The sequence below is a fragment of the Aotus nancymaae genome, unplaced genomic scaffold, assembly GCF_030222135.1.
Source record: "Aotus nancymaae isolate 86718 unplaced genomic scaffold, 86718_ANA_hifiasm-v0.15.2.pri h1tg000036l, whole genome shotgun sequence".
Lineage (NCBI taxonomy): Eukaryota > Metazoa > Chordata > Mammalia > Primates > Aotidae > Aotus > Aotus nancymaae.
In genome coordinates this window covers 65445851-65461789 of record NW_026988450.1, presented here as the reverse complement: position 1 = coordinate 65461789, position 15939 = coordinate 65445851, and the positions used below count along the sequence as shown (strand labels likewise).

Here is a 15939-nt window from a genome sequence, read left to right as displayed (position 1 = left end):
ATATTAAAAATGAAAAGAAACTCTATTCTATTCTTGGTGAAGATAGACCTGGACGGCTATGTATAGATCTGCTCTCTGCAATTTAAGTGAAATAAACTAGAAATGGAGAAGAAATAGGGACAAGCACCTGTAATGTGCAGTTTTATGTGTCAGCTTGGGTAGGCTATAATATCCAGTTATTTAATCAAACACTAATCTATGTGCTGCTGTGAAGGCATTTTGTAGATGTGTTTGACATCTAAAATAAGCTCACATTAAGTAAGAGATTACCCTCAATAATGTGGGTGGGCCTCACTGAATCAATTGAAAGTCCTGAGAGCAAAAACTAAGACTGGCCAGGAAAGAAGAAATTTGACCTCAAAACTGCACCATAGAAATCCTGACTGAGTTTCCAGCCTGCTGGCTTGCCCTACAAATTTCGGATATACCAGGCCCCAATCATATGAACCAATTCCTTAAAATAAATCATATACATGTATACATTAATATACACACACATATTTATACATATGTGTGTGTGTTTGTATATGTTCTATTGGTTTTGTTTCTCTTGAGAACCCTCACTGATAGAGGTTTTAGTACCAAGAAGTAGGGTGCTATTGTGAAAAAGAAAAACATAAAAATATGGATGTGGCCTTGGAACTAAATAATGGATAGAGGCTGGAAGAGTTTTTAGGTGCATAATAGAAAAATCTTAGATTGCTTTGAAGATACTCTTGTAGAAATGTCAGAGGTGTTTGAACTAGAGCAACTCCATCTTTAGTAGGGGTTGGGTAAATTGAGACTGAGACCTACTGGGCTGCACTCCCAGGAGGTTAGACATTCTAAGTCATAGAATGAGATAGGAAGTTGGCACAAAACACAGGTCACAAAGACCTTGCTGATGAAACAGCCTGCACTAAAGAAGCCAGCCAAAACCCACCAAAACCAAGATTGTGACAAAAGTGACCTCTGGTTGTCCTCACTGCTCATTATACACTAATTATAATACATTAACATGCTAAAAGACACTCCCACCAGTGCCATGATGGTTTACAGATGCCATGACCACATCAGGAAGTTACCCTATTTGGCCTAAAAATGGAAGGAACCCCCAGTTCCAGGAATTCCCCACTCCTTTCCCAGAAAAGTCATGAGTAATCTGCACATTGTGTAGCATATAATCAAGAAATAACCATAAAAATAGCCAACCAACAGTTCTTGGGGCTGCTTTGCCAATGGAGTAGCCATTCTTTATTCCTATACTTTCTTACTAAACATGTTTTCACTTTACTCTATGGATGTGCCTCAAATTCTTTCTTTTATGAGATCCAAGAACCCTCTCTTGGGGTCTGGATCAGGACCCTTTCCAGTAACAGAAATAGGGACACTGATGGCAATTCTGATGAGATCTCAGAAGAAGTAAAGGGAGAGGACTGTAGAGAAATTTCTATTGTTTTAGAGAATATATATTGTCATGAACAGAATGTTACTAGAAGTATGAACATTGAAGATGCTTTGTTGAGGTTTCAGATGGAAATGAGGAACTGGAGGAAAGGTGATCCTTGTTAGAAAGTAGAATAAATTTGACTGAAATGTAGTCTGTTGTTGAGTAGATAGCAAAACCAGTGAGCAATAAACTTGGATATTTAACTGAGGTTCCCAAGCAGAGTGTGGCCTGGTTGCTCCTTGCTGCCTATAATAAAATGTGAAAGGAAAGAAACAGAGAGAGAAACTGTTAAGCAAAAAATAAACCAGAACCAAACGATCTGGAAAATTGTCAGCCTCGTCACATTGCAAAAATATGAGAAAGCAAGTTCTAGAAGAGAACCCCAAGGGTATAGTTGGACACTCCTTTGCTGAAGAGATTAGGCATATGACTTATGCATTCAATCAGCCATATTAGCAAAAGCTAGGAATAGAGACGGGATATCCAGGAGGAATGTGTGAAGAAACTTATTATCTAATGGCATAGATCCCCTGATGTCCACAGAAGACTGTTAAGGGTTTTGAGAATGTTATGTGACTAAAAGCTATAGCTTTGAGTAAAGGGGACAGAGATGGGGTGAAGTGAAAGAAAGGACTAAAAGCTATACCTTGGAATAAAGGGGACAGAGAAGAGATGAAGTGAAAGAAAGCTGTTGGACTTCTGGGATTCTACAGGCAGAAAACTGGCTGATAGAGAAACTCAGCTGAAAAAACATGTTACCCTTGGCTGGGCGTGGTGGCCCACACCTGCAATCCTAGCAGTTTGGGAGGCTGAGGTTGGCAGATTTCCTGAGGCCAGGAGTTTGAGACCAGTCTGGCCACCATGGCAAAACCCTCTACTAAAAACAAAAAATTAGTCATGCCTGTAGTCTCAGCTACTCGGAAAGGTGAGGCAAGAGGATCGCTTGAACCTGGGAGGTGAAGGTTGCAGTGAGCCAAGATCCCATCATTGTATTCCAGCCTGGGCAACAGCGTGAGACCCTGTTTCAAACAAACAAACAAAAAAGTATGTTACCCTTAAAGCAAAAGGAAAAATGACTCTGAGGGCACTGAGGATAGAGTGACAGGCTGAAAAGACAGAGCTGCCACTCATGTGGGCCAAGAAGAGAGGGCAATGCCTCAGGCCCTTGGAGCATCAAGACACAGAGAATTATCCTCAGTCCTTGAAACTCTGTTTGTCTTGCTGGGTTGCAAACTTGCTTGGGACTCATCACCTCTTTTTTCTTCCCAGTTTCTTCCTTTTATAATGAAAATTTTCTACCCTGTGCCTGTCCCATCATTGTATTCTAGACATAGATAACTTGTTTTCTAGTTTGGCAGGTGCACTACTAGAGAGGAATTTTACTTTGAGATGGACCCTACTCAGAGTCTCACCCACACCTGATTTAAATTATTTAGAAGAGGAAATTTGGACTTTTCTAGTTAATTATATTTAATGATATTTGGGACTTACTAGAGTTGATGCTGGAATGACTCAAGACTTTTGGGGATGTTAGGATGGAGGGAATGTATTTTGGATGTAGGAAAGACGTGAACTTTTGGGAGCCAGAGAGTGGACTACACTGAGTTGAGTAGTGTCTCCCCAAAATTCTTGTCCACTTGGAATCTGGAACTGTTTCCTATTTGGAAATAAGGTATTTGAATCTGTAATCAAGCTGAGATGAATTATGTACTGTATTAGGATGAGCTGTAAGTCTAATGATTGGTGTGCTTATGAGAAGACAGAAGAAATTTGGATACAGAGACCCACAGACACCCAGGGAAGAAAGCCATGTGAAGATAAAGAAGAAATTGGGATCATGCTATGAGAACCAAAAGAATGCCCAGGATTGCCAGAAACTAGAAGAAACAAAGAGTCGTTCCTAGAGCCTTTGGAGTGAGCCTGTCTCTGTTGACGGCTTGACTTCGGACTTCTAGAATCCAGAACTGGGAGAGAATAGATTTCGGTTTCTTTGGGCTACCCAGTTTGTAGTGATTTATTATGATAGCCCTGTAAACTAATAAATACAACACCCAAGGTAACCAGGGTGATGAGAGATAAAATGCTAAATAAAACTTGACTAGCAACATTAGATCTTTTTAAAGTCAGGATGAATGGTAGCTAATAAAAGAATTATGTGATATAAATTTGTAGAATAATAAATTATTTAGGCAACTCATTCAATTTAAAAGACATCTCTTAGAGCATGAAATAGGTATATTGAAGACAAATGAATTAAAGCAGAGAACCACTTCATACCACAAAATACTAAACTTATGGAAAACTTTGTATCAAAAGGAAGCGCAAGCTAAAATTCGTGTAAAATTTAAGGGGTTTATATGAGTTTATTGGAGACAGATCTTCTACAAAGATTAGAAGAATGTTTTTAAAAACATCAATATGATGTTTTAAAAATCAAACAAGTTGAAATCCAGCCTGAAATCCTACAGCTCAACAGTGACATAACACCTGTGTAGAACTTAGTATAGAATGTCTGTGCTCTCAGATACCATATGTATTACTCAGGGTTCTCTAGAGGGACAGAACTAATAGGATAGGTGTATATGTAAAGGGGAGTTTATTAAGCAGTATTGACTCGTACGATCACAAGGTGAGCTCCCACAATAGGCCATCTACAAGCTGAGAAGCAAGGAAGTCAGTCCAAGTCCCAAAGCTGAAGAATGTGGAGTCCAATGTTCAAGGGTAGGAAGCATCCAGAAGGGGAGAAAGATGTGGGCCAGAACGCTAAACCAGTCTAGACTTTCCACATTCTTCTGCTTGCTTTCATTCTGGCTGTTCTGGCAGCTGATTAGATGATGCCCACCCAGATTGACAGTTCCCAGTCCACTGACTCAAATGTTAATCTCCTTTGGTAACACCCTCACAGACACACAATACTTTTCATTATTCAATCCAATCAAGTTGACATGCACTATTAACTATCACACCATATATCCAAATGAAAGAAAATGTTCCTTTCAAACTCTGTTACTCTAAAATTGCATTTTTCCAGTGTGTTCAGTGACTGATCATAGGCAGTAGGTAAATACATCTGAGCCAATCTGAGTTAAATAGGTTTCCTGACTATGGGGCTTTAATATTGGTCTTAAATATGCTTATTACACTAAGAGACTCTAAGAGAGAGATGGTGTGTCCAACGACCCCAAAATTGTTTATCCAATGAATCCCTTTTAATTGAGCATGTTTTTGGTGTGCAAGATAGAAACTCAGATATGAGGCCCTGGAAAAATGCAGTGGTCTTTACTTGGAGGTCCCCACCAAAGTCAGTCAACACTTTATCTTTGTAAGGTTTGTTCTCGCCGAGTTTAAAAGGAAGAAACTGAGGCCGGCACAAGAAGATCCAATGCGAAGGATTTATTCAGGCTCCCAGGTGAGGTTCTGCGGTCCGACAGGAGGGGCTGGAGAAGTCGTGTGGACTCCTCTCAGATGTGGGGTTTTATAGGGAGTGAAATAGCTCGATTGGTTTGGGAGAGCAGGGTGTGGACAAAGTAGGACTACTATTGGGTATGGTTACAGGACTTTGTTTGCATACAGGACTTGGCTGCTATTGGCTAGTAAAACTTGACTGCTATTGGCTATTAAGACTCAGCTGCTATTGGTCAATAAGACTTGACTGCTATTGGCTAGCAAGAGGCTAGGGTTACAAGACCTTGTTTGCATACTGGGCTCTTTAAGGGAAGGCCAGGCTGTGCGAGCAGGGGAGAAGGGAACATGCCCGAGCATGTCCGAGCTTGCCCGAGCTCTTCTGGGCTTGTCCGAGCTTTCAGAAAAGAAGAGGTGGGGGTGTGCGTCCGAGCTCTCGGCGAGGCAACCGGCCTTACAATCTTATCTTTCTGTCCTGGAGGCCATATGGCTTCATGGGTAGGGGAAGGGGTAGAATAGTATTTGTTTTTAATTGAAAAGAGAGCATAATACAGAGTCTAAGGTTAAAACTTATCTGGTAGTTTATAGTATTCATTCATCATCCATCCATCCACTCTTTGATTTATCCATTCTCTTAAATCCTGCTGTACATAGAAAATGAGGTTTGAACTTGTTTATACTCCAAAATAGTGGTATGCTTAGTTCTAGTAAAGGACACTACCAAGCATAATAGAAACAATTAAGAAGGGTTCAGAGAAGAGTTACATTCATGCATTAGAAGACTGGAAAATGGGGGCTCTGGGTAACAGTTTTATGTAATTGACTGAATTATGCCAATTGGAGAGACAAGAAAAAAAAAGCCTAAATGAGTATAAGTTTCTTCAACCATTCCCTGAACAAATATTGATAATATCTACTCTAAAAAGGCAGTGAGCTATTTTAGATCTTAGAGATTGAACTGAAGTCTGAAGCAGAAGAAATGAACTTAACAATTATAAGAGTAGAAGCAATTGTTATTATTTTGTATTCATACAAAACGGTTGCCAATATGGGTTGGAGGGTAGGGGAAGGGGTGAAAGGTACAGCGCATTTTTACAGATGTGGTACCTTTTGACTACCTGGCTCACCGCTTGTTCTCATTACTTTCTAGCACTGTGACCTTCAGAAAGTCATTCAACCTCTAGACCTCACTTCCCTTATCTGTAAAATGGATATATAACAATAGTACCTACCTCACAGGGTTGTAGTCAAGATTAAATGAAATACAGTATATAAAGCACTTAGTTCAATGTATGGCTCCAAAACAAATAATAAATGCCATCACATTTCATGGTACCGTACTCGGAGTATATTTTATCAATAAACACTTCCACTGGTTAGTGTATGTTTATTCTTCTAAAAGAGACTGATGATGTTTAGCGAGCAGAAATGTTATTTATAATTATTTAGGTAAAAGCCCAACCATTGAATATTCTATAAGCTGGTGGTTCTCCTACAGGCACCTGTCTATTTTTGCCATAGAGCTTTCTTTCAGATGCCCCAATTGATGGCTTGTGGTCACCAGATATTTTCTTTCTTTTGGTTGAACTTTTCTAGACTTCAAATAAGAAGCTGCTACCTCAAGATCTCCTATCGTATAAGCTAAACTATATTTTCTCTAACTAAAAGGTCTATTTCTTATTAAGTAAAGCAGCATTGACACTGGAGGGCTTGGGTTCTGGAGTGAGACATGTTGTGATATTTGTCAGTTGCTAACCACTCACAGCCTCATTTTAAAACAAGGAAAGGTGACATTGTAGCTAAGACATGAGACCCAAATAACAATAAGAAGCCAGCCATTCAGAGATCTTGGGTGGGAGGGAGAAAAGGTGGACAATGACAAATCTAGAAACAGTAGGTGCAAATACCCTCAGGACAGAACAAAGATGGTTCACAAAAAAAGTGAGAGAGAGAGAGAGAGAGAGAGAGAGAGAGAGAGAGAGAGAGAGAGAATGGTTTGGCTATAAGCATTCCGCAGCTGAAAGTTCATGAGGAAAGATACATATCTTATACTTTGTATTAAGCTGCTCCAACTTCTAGCATGCTGACTTAATTTGCTGAAAAATTGATTCTCTCTCTGCTGGAATTCATCCCTGCATTTAACCTGTTTTCTTATGTTCTTAACCATATGCAATCATTTTCCACTAAACCTCTGTATACCCAAGTAATCTCACTCCCGACTTGGTATCTCTGGTTTCTAGCATTGTAACAGAAAACTATCAGGACAGTCCCTCAATAGCATTATATATTATCACCTTTTTCCCCAGAAGCTAATTGTTCACCCCATTCACTGCTCTGCTGAACTTCCTCCAATTCATCTCTGTCTTTTTGCTGCTGAGCTAACAAAATGGGAATAGCCTTTTCTCTAAGAACGATATTACCAAAGAACAGAGGGAGAATCTCCCCTGCATGTTTTACTTGGCATTTTTTTGTGCCCTATCCCAAACAGTCTGTTTATTTTCTGTTACCTGATCCCATCACACAATCAAGTCTGCTTTTCTGCCCACTGCGCCTATGCCATTCTTGCAGCCAGCTTTCCAGGATTTGTCTTTCTCACTTAGTGTCTGTTTCCGAAATTCTCTCTCCAGGCGGTGGTGCACTTTTTTGAGTTGAATCTCAATTTCAACTCTACCCATACTTTCTGTCATGCTATGTCTGGAAGCGTTTCTCAATTATTTTTGTCTTCAGCAGTGTTTCAGGGAATCCAACCAAACATGCACACCTAATCCTAAATGAATAGAATCAGAAATTCTTAACTGTGAGCTTCCTAGAGCAAAAATCTATTGGAAAGGCAGCTTTTCCTGAGAATGGGTGAAGGCCAGAGGCAGATCGTATTGAGATGAATAAGACTCCAGGTGTGTTGGTTTATGGGCCGGAGGCCTGAATTTAGGCTGTGACTCTACATTTCATGTGTCCTTGAGCCAGCCATTCCTCCTCTCTGGTGCTTAGTTTTATCTTCTATGAAACAAGGACTGAAACTATTCCCGGTCAAACATCTTTTTAGCACTGGAAATTTTCTCAACACATACTTATATGTAGCACCAGTTGAATTTATTGGGCAAAAATGACACTTCTGGAATTTGGAATTGAGGACTACTCAGTCCATCCATCTGCTGATCCCTTGGATGGTCTTCTGTGGGTCCCAGGGAACCTTCAAAATACAATTTATAAACTCTTGGACTGGGTGACTCTGTAAGCCCCTTTCCACTCTCTGGATCTGTAAGTAATAGGTGGTAGCTGGGAAAAAGAATTATGCATAAATGAACACAAGAAAGGAATTAAAAGAAAGGGGAGGAAGAGGCAAACTAGCATGAGTTGAGTGTCTACTACATCCAGGCATTGATAAGATTGAGAGGGGTAGACAGCCCTTCACCAACAGCAGATTCATGTGTATCCCCAACAGAAGTGTCTATCATCAGCGTGTATCTCTACCTACAGATAAACCAAACATTTCTGACATGAAACCAGAATTATATCTTAAATATAATTAAGTATTCATATCTTTTCTTCTTTTATTACAACAGGCCATCCATCCTTCCCCACAGAGCATTACTGAGCATTCAATGTCGATGCAGCATATTCAGTAGCAGTTTATCCCAGGCACGTATCCGTGGAGAGGTGGAAGCCACATGCTTTTCTGAGAATCTGGTTTCATATGAAAACAAAGGTTAAAGTAGGACAGATGAATGATACTCTACCAAAGATCTTGAGTAGAGTGTTCTTAACATTCCCATTCTTCCACTAAGAGCAGGACAAAGGCAGAGGAGTTTTCTGATTTATCCCAATTGATCAGGATGCATGTTCTTGGCCTTATATGTATGATACACTATTGAAATAACTGGAGAAACCCTCATCCCACCAAGCATAGCATATATTCATAGAAAAATGAGACCACCGTCAGCTTAAATTCTGCTTTCTCAGAGAGGTCTCGATTGACTAGATGCTCCAATTTTAAGTTAGCTTTTCCTGTGTTTCTCTCTTTTTTACCCAGTTACTTAGCTTTACAGAACTTATATAATTTTTAAATTATATGTTTATTGATTTAATATCTCTGTACCTCTTCCAGTCTGCATGCTCCATGAAGGCAAAAATGGGGATGTTATTTTCTGCCTCCCCACTAGAATATAAGCCTCTTAAAGATAGGGGCTATGGTCATTATTCTTAGCATCTCTAGCTCCAGTGGCAGTAATAAGACAAAGAGTGCCAGGTGACCCATTACTCCTTGATTTCGTGTCTGAGTGGGAAGTAGGGAGAGGTGCAGGCTTCAAGGACAAGTAGAATTTGGAGTTAAAACGTTGCTAAGAAAAATCTGACAGTGCTCACATGACAGTATTTCATTTCCTTACTCTTTGCTCCATCTTTGCAGGTAGATCCACTCTTCCTAAGGGAAATGACTTTTCCCTTATAATAATATTATTAATAATGATGAGGGTTTAAACTGGCGTCTGTTATTTATTTACCAAATACTACGTGTCAAATATTATCCTAAGCATTTACACCATTAATTTAATAAATTTTCTGTGCGCTCCCAGGAGGCCAGAACAGTATCTGAGTCTGATTTGCAAATGTAGAAGAGATTTCCTTGTCCCAAATGTTAGATGAATCTTAAGTCAGAGGCAGATTCAAGTCATTACACGCATCTACTTTCTCCTAACCCATATAGAACCAACTGTGTTCCATTTATCAAGCAAGGCGGGCATGTGAGACTTGGAACAGCAAGTAGAATTCATGCTTCACTGCAACTCCAATAATCTGGAAGCAAATATCTAGACATTTTGTAAGACTTGTTCATCTAAGCTCAGCAAAAACAAATGCCTCTATTGATTAGCAATGTTTTACCACATACATGGATGAGGAGTGGCAGGGGTCATTCAATGTACTCATCAAACCTAGCCCTTCTGCAGAGAAAATGAGTTCTTCTTCATGCCCCTGGAAAGAGCAAAGTTCAAACCCCATCAGTGCATAAGAGAGACTATAACATCAAGACTGTCTTTCTCCTTTCCAGAATTCCTGGCCAGAACTACAGCCACAGAACTACAGCTGGTGTGAGAGAAAGACGATGAAAAGGTGAGACCAAGAATGTGCAAATGAGGAGTTGAGAGCTGTTCCTCTCTCAACAGGAGCTCAGTGCTTCAGCCCATTATACTCTCTGGAAAAATTTCCCTGAACTCTTACCTAACTGGGTCTCACTTCCTGTTCTGTGACATTACAGGTTTTTATACATTTACTCCATAGTACTAAACACAGTTTGTAATGATGTAAGTTTATGACCAGTTGAAAAACTTATGTGCCTCCAACTGAACTCTAGGCTGAGCTCCACAAAGGCTGAAACTATCTGTTTTGCTTCATTCACATCCAGTTCCCCACTCACTGCCTAGCAAGTAGAAGCCCCCAGTAAATGTTGCATACCTGACTAAAGGAATGAACAAGGCAGTGGATTTTGGGGAACCTTCGTTGCGAGGTTTTGACCATCTCCCTGTTCCTAAAGATATTATTTGTACAAGGTTGTTGTCGCTTTTTGTTTAATTCACTTTGTGATTAACTCAGTTTGGGAGATGAGCAAAGCAGAATGAATGACAACTTTGTTTATGTGAAGAAAGTCCCATTTTAAGAAAAAAAATTTTTGAAATATAATTTTTTTTTTTTTGAGGATTTTTTGAGGGCAAAAAATCCTGCCCTCAAGTTTTAGTTCCTAGAGTTACTAAAAGTTAGTAACACTAACTACTAACACTAGTTACTAACTAGTAATATGTTACTATTATTACTAACTGGTAATACTAGTAACACTAATAGAACAAAGAGTTGAGTGAATAAAACTAACTAGTAATGATGACAACGGCGGCCCATCTAGAGCAGCTGCTGTAGGACACCAGCTACAGCAGGGAAAGGGCAGCCAGGGTGTGTGCCACACAGAGCCAGCTGGGGCTGGGAGCAGGCAGGAGCCCGCCCTCCCCGGAGCAGCTGCAGCCACCTAAGCCACGGCTACGGACCACGACCTGGGCATCAGTGCACTCTTGAGGGGCCCAGGAAGGCCCTGCCTGCCCCCGAAGGCTTGGAAGTGTCTGCTCCTGCTGCCTGGCGTGCCCCGGCACCTCTCCAATCTCGGAGCAAGGTTAGGGCCACACCCGGGTGCTGTCGCAGCCTGGTCAAGTGTGCGCACACTCAGGGCAGCACTGCCACGCCAGCCCCTGCCACCTCCACCCCCTCTGGATTTTGGGTGCCAACAAGCACAGGAGGGAGGCTGAAGTGGGGCTGAGGGAAGCTCGGCACTGGCCTGCAGGTGCCCCACCTCACAAACAGCCTGGACGCCATGAATGGCAGCAGAAGGCAGACGGGCTCCTGGGTGGAAAGGACAGGTGCCAGGTGAAGCCCCACCTTCAAGCCAGGGAGGACCTGAAGCCTGGGGACCAGGCTGCTGGTCCCACAAACCGGAGTGGGAACTTGTGGTGCCTTTTCTGGGCCCCACCCATGGTCGCTTATGGACCAATCGGCACAGTGGGATTCTAGGGGTGTCGTTCGCCAGGCCAGCTTGGCAGAATGAGTCCAGAGGGTCCAAGCAAAACTCGGGCAAAGGCACCACGGGCCACAGAGATTTATGGCTGGCGAAGAGACACCCCAAGAATCCCATGACAGTAACTCTAGTTAGTTGTGTTACTAACAAGTTAGTGTTACTAATTAACATTACTAGTTTTATTCACTAGTAACACTAACTAGTAGAACAAACTTTTGAGTGAATAATAAAAATAGGCCCTCACTAGCAATGACCAGGCCTCAAAAGTATACAAACCAATATAAGTTTCTGCATCTGATGAAGCGACTTTGGTGTGGAGTAGGGGCAGGGGGAAAAGGACCAATGAGGAGACATGGGAGAGAAGTACTTAGAAGAACCAACCCAGTAAGATGAATGTGTACCCATTCTTACTAAGTCTTATCTTAGATTTGGCTTAAGTAAGGTAAGATTTAGTTAGAATGAGTACACATTCATCTTACTTGGTTGAAGTTTCAAACCCCATCTCAACTCCGTGGATTTTCTTTTTTTAAAGGTTGCTGAAGTTGTGGGTCCAGAAACTGTCAAGCCATGCTCTGAAAGAAGTCACAGACATGGTTATCACCAGCTACTTTCATCCTAAGAGAAGGATACCTGGACCATGAGAGTATCTGACCTCATGGCCAAGGGTGGAAGATTAGGGAGGAGAGGCAGTTGACTACTTCAAGAAAGCAAGATCCTGTCCTTTTTTAAGACCCTAGTATTAAGGGCTAAATTCTGTCAGCCCCTGGTAAGGCTAGACTAGGAAGTAGTGAGACAGGCTAATAGCCCATATCTTAGATCCTTAGCTGACACAGGAGATATCTGACATTCCTCCCAGTGGAATACAAGCTATACTATGAGCAGAGAAGAACCCAGAATAAGTCGTGCAGCCTATGAAAGACACTGATTGCTCAAGTAAGTTGACTCTCACTCCACTCTCAAGCAAGGAGGCACAGCACAGCTTTCACCTGCACAAAGTGGACGTTTGCTCAGGCAGCATCTCTGTGAGCCTTATCTCAGTGTCTCCCTGGGCCAAACAAGACAAGGAGCCTCCCAAGTTTGTACCAGGTCTCTCTGTAAGGTCTCTTGCCTGTGTCTCCCCGTCTCTGCTTCTTACATTCTACTTTGTAGTCTCAGCTGGCTTTCTCTACCTATCTCTTTAGGTATCTCTCTAATCTATCTCTTTAAGTCTAGGCACTAGTGGGCACTCAGGAAATCTTTGTTGGATGAATGTTCACATCATTAGTCTAGTAATTTAGGCTAGCTAAAAAATTTGCCAGGCCCAGTCCAAAATGAAAATATGGAATCTCTCCTTCAAAAGACAGGAAAAAGAGGTCTGTTGAAGGCAGTAAGATCAAATGGGTTTTTTTCCCTTCCACAACTTCTCTCTTATCTCATCATAGTGTTTTTTAATTTGCTGTTCAATTTGTTCTAAGTAAAGAAAAAATAAAAATTTAAATTTTATTAGAATTAATTTTGCTATTTATCTTTATATCATGCAATGACAATTTGAAATGCAAATATAAGAACATTTTGCTCATATGAGGAGTCATTGAAATTACTGAAAATTATTTTGCTCTTATGAGGAGTCACTGAAAATACAATTTGTATTTCATAACTCATATAAGCATTTGTATTTTGTTTTTTACTGAAACAGTTGAAATGCTGCACAAAATTAACTCAACAGTTTTTATGTCACTCCTTGTTACAATTCTAGCAACACTCTCTCCCTTCTTCTTACTGATGATTAACGAAGAGTAAAGAAAAAGGGGGATGCATTGTCCTATCTTTCCATTCCTTCTGTGCCATCATTTTCAGCTTCATACAGGGAAGTACGTGAGTAAGAAAAGACATAATGGGATTCCTTGGTCTTTTATGTTTATTTGAACACCACTGCCTGTCCCTGAGAATCATAGTGAGGACCCTGTGTGCATTTTCTCTAATGCTGTGTATGTGCACAGTGTATTAGCAATTGGATCAGCCCTGAAACTGACATCAAAGTCTAGGCCAACTGAATTGTTTTCACGTAGCCCACAGAAATACCTTCATTTTCTTGGATTATAAGATTGTGTCTTATAAGGTAAACCACATATATGTTATGGCTAGAGATAAACTGAAGAAAGACAAACAGGGAAATACACAACAAGGGATTTCTGAGGCCAGTTTTTATTCATCTATTTCTAGTCCCAAGAGTTTAAAGCAGATTAAACACAAACAAAGCTCCTGACCATTGTGGCTCTATGGGATCCACAGGGTTCATTTCCCTTACCACCAAGATAATTCAATTCAACAAATATTATTGAATTTTACCATATGCTTGTTGTGACAATGCTAAGGCCAGCTACGGAGGCAGGGCAGATACTGAAAGCTGTCTGGAGATCAAACTTTTCTTCCTGGGAAACACAGATATTTAGCAAAATGGAATAAAGGGCTTCTGAAAGATGAAAAAACAGATTCTGGACAGGAAACTAGATAGATCCTGTATAGGAAACTATGTCCCCATCTTCAGTGTGTGCACAATTACACAGTTCCTCATCCTGAAACTGGTTGTGTTCATGCCCCTTACAAGATAAATTACAGCAAGAAAGGAACCTAGGGGCAGATTAAGAGAGCCTTGGCTTTCTGCTTCTTGCACTCATTGAAGTTAGGGATGTTACATCAGGAAGACCTGGCAAGAGATTCTAGAAGGACTTCTACGATTTTGATTCAGGAGCAGGTGCTAAGATGAAGTGGCTCTGCCAATCTAAGTACAAAAAAAAAAAAAAAAAAAAAAAAAGATGTTTTTAGATTAATGGTAAACCTAATCTTGATGTGTCTGTGTTCTAAGAGTGAATACAAAAAAAAATTGTTTATTCATCTATTTATTCCAGACACATTTTATGAACACCTATTTTATATGTCAGGCACTGAACTAGGTGTTGCAAAAACAAAACCAATAAGACATTGGTTTTTCCCAGAGGGTACTCTTAGTCTAGTAGGAGAGACATTTACATAAAAAGCAAATAAAATGCAGTGTGACAAATGTAGAGAGCTAGATATGGCTGCTATGGGACATCTTAAGGGCTGGCAACAAAGCCAGTGCTCAGGAATTTAGTAGCTCTGCTATGAAATGAATGTGCTTTCCTTAAATTCATACGCTTAAATCCTAATCCCGAATGTGATGGGATTAGGAGGTGAAGCCTTTGGTATGTGCTTAGATCATAAGGGCAGAACCCTTATTAATGGGATTAGTGCCCTTATTAAGAAACCCTAAGTAGCTTTCTTTCTCTTTCTTCCATGTGAGGACCCAGCAAGAATATGGCCACCTAGGAGCCAGGTGAAACATGTATATTACCTAAAGGTGTTGAAAGCTTTCTGGCATTAATTTAAGCACAATTTTTTAAATTATGCTCACTAGGTAACAAATCCACTAGTGCTTTGATCCAGGACTTTCAGTTTCCAGAACTGTGAGAAATAAACTTCTTTTTTTATGTTACCCAGTCTATGATAGTTTTTACAGCAGCCCAAACTGACAGAGATAAGCTCCTTGCACAGAAAGGCTCCTTAAAAAATATTTAGTAAATGCATGAATGAATGAATAAATGAAAACGAGACATCCTAGAGGAGCTAGTAGATAAAGCTAGTCTTAACAATTTATTAGGCATTATCAAGATTGTTTCAGGAGGAAAGAAAAAGTGCAAAATCTCAAGTGCAGAAGGCAGCAAGGCATGTCCAGGAAAGTCCAAAGAAATAAGTGTGGCCAGACTGTAGGGTGTGCAAAAGGGAGCAGTGAGCAAGGTGCATGAGAAAGTAAGCAAGAGTCAGTTATGGAGGAGCTTCCTAAGTCATGCTAGCGTATGAGACTTTACAGAAAGGGCAATGTGGAGCCCCTAAAACAGTAGAAGGAGGAAAAAGGTGTGATTGGTTTGTGTATTAGGAAGCTCATTCTGGCTGCAGTGTTAAGTATAGATTGCAGACAGCTAGTCTATGAATGCAGCGATGCTAGCTGAGCCTTGCCATAATCCAGATTGTCATCAGCAATAATGACCACTGATGGAGGTGGTAATGGAGATGGAGAGAAGTGAAAATGCTCAAGGGATATTAAAAAGTACAAACACAAGGGTTCTGATGATTGGGTATTGGAATGTGAACCAAGCAAGAGTCAGATTTCAGATTTGGGCAGGTAGTCAACGGTGGCACCATTTTCTGAAATAAGAATCCGCCATTGCCCCCCAAAAAAGAATCTGGTTTGAGGAGGTGGGAGATGCTGGGAATATGGTGGATTTGAGGTTGCTAAGGAAAACCCATACTGAACTACTGAGTATTTTGTCAGTTATATAAGTCAAGAGCTATGGAATTTGGGGCTAGAAAAATATTTAGATAATTTCATACATATTTAAAGTTGTGTAATTAGAAAAGCCCACCTAGGTAGATTGGACAGCAAAAACCAAAGAGGCTAGCAAATGAAATACCAACACAAATACAGTGGAGCAAATGAAAATCTGAAAGGAAATAAGAGGAAGTTTACCCAAAGAGTGTAATGTCACAGAAACCAAGGAAG

General features: G+C 40.6%; 1 long non-coding RNA gene across 1 annotated transcript in view; it reads left to right on the top strand.

Moving 5' to 3' along the window:
- Positions 1-15939, top strand: part of LOC105710806 (uncharacterized) — a 529709-nt gene that overhangs the window by 400755 nt on the left and 113015 nt on the right. The window contains exon 6 of the long non-coding RNA XR_001105880.3: positions 9876-9937. This is a non-coding gene — a long non-coding RNA (uncharacterized LOC105710806). The remainder of the gene's footprint in view (positions 1-9875; positions 9938-15939) is intronic.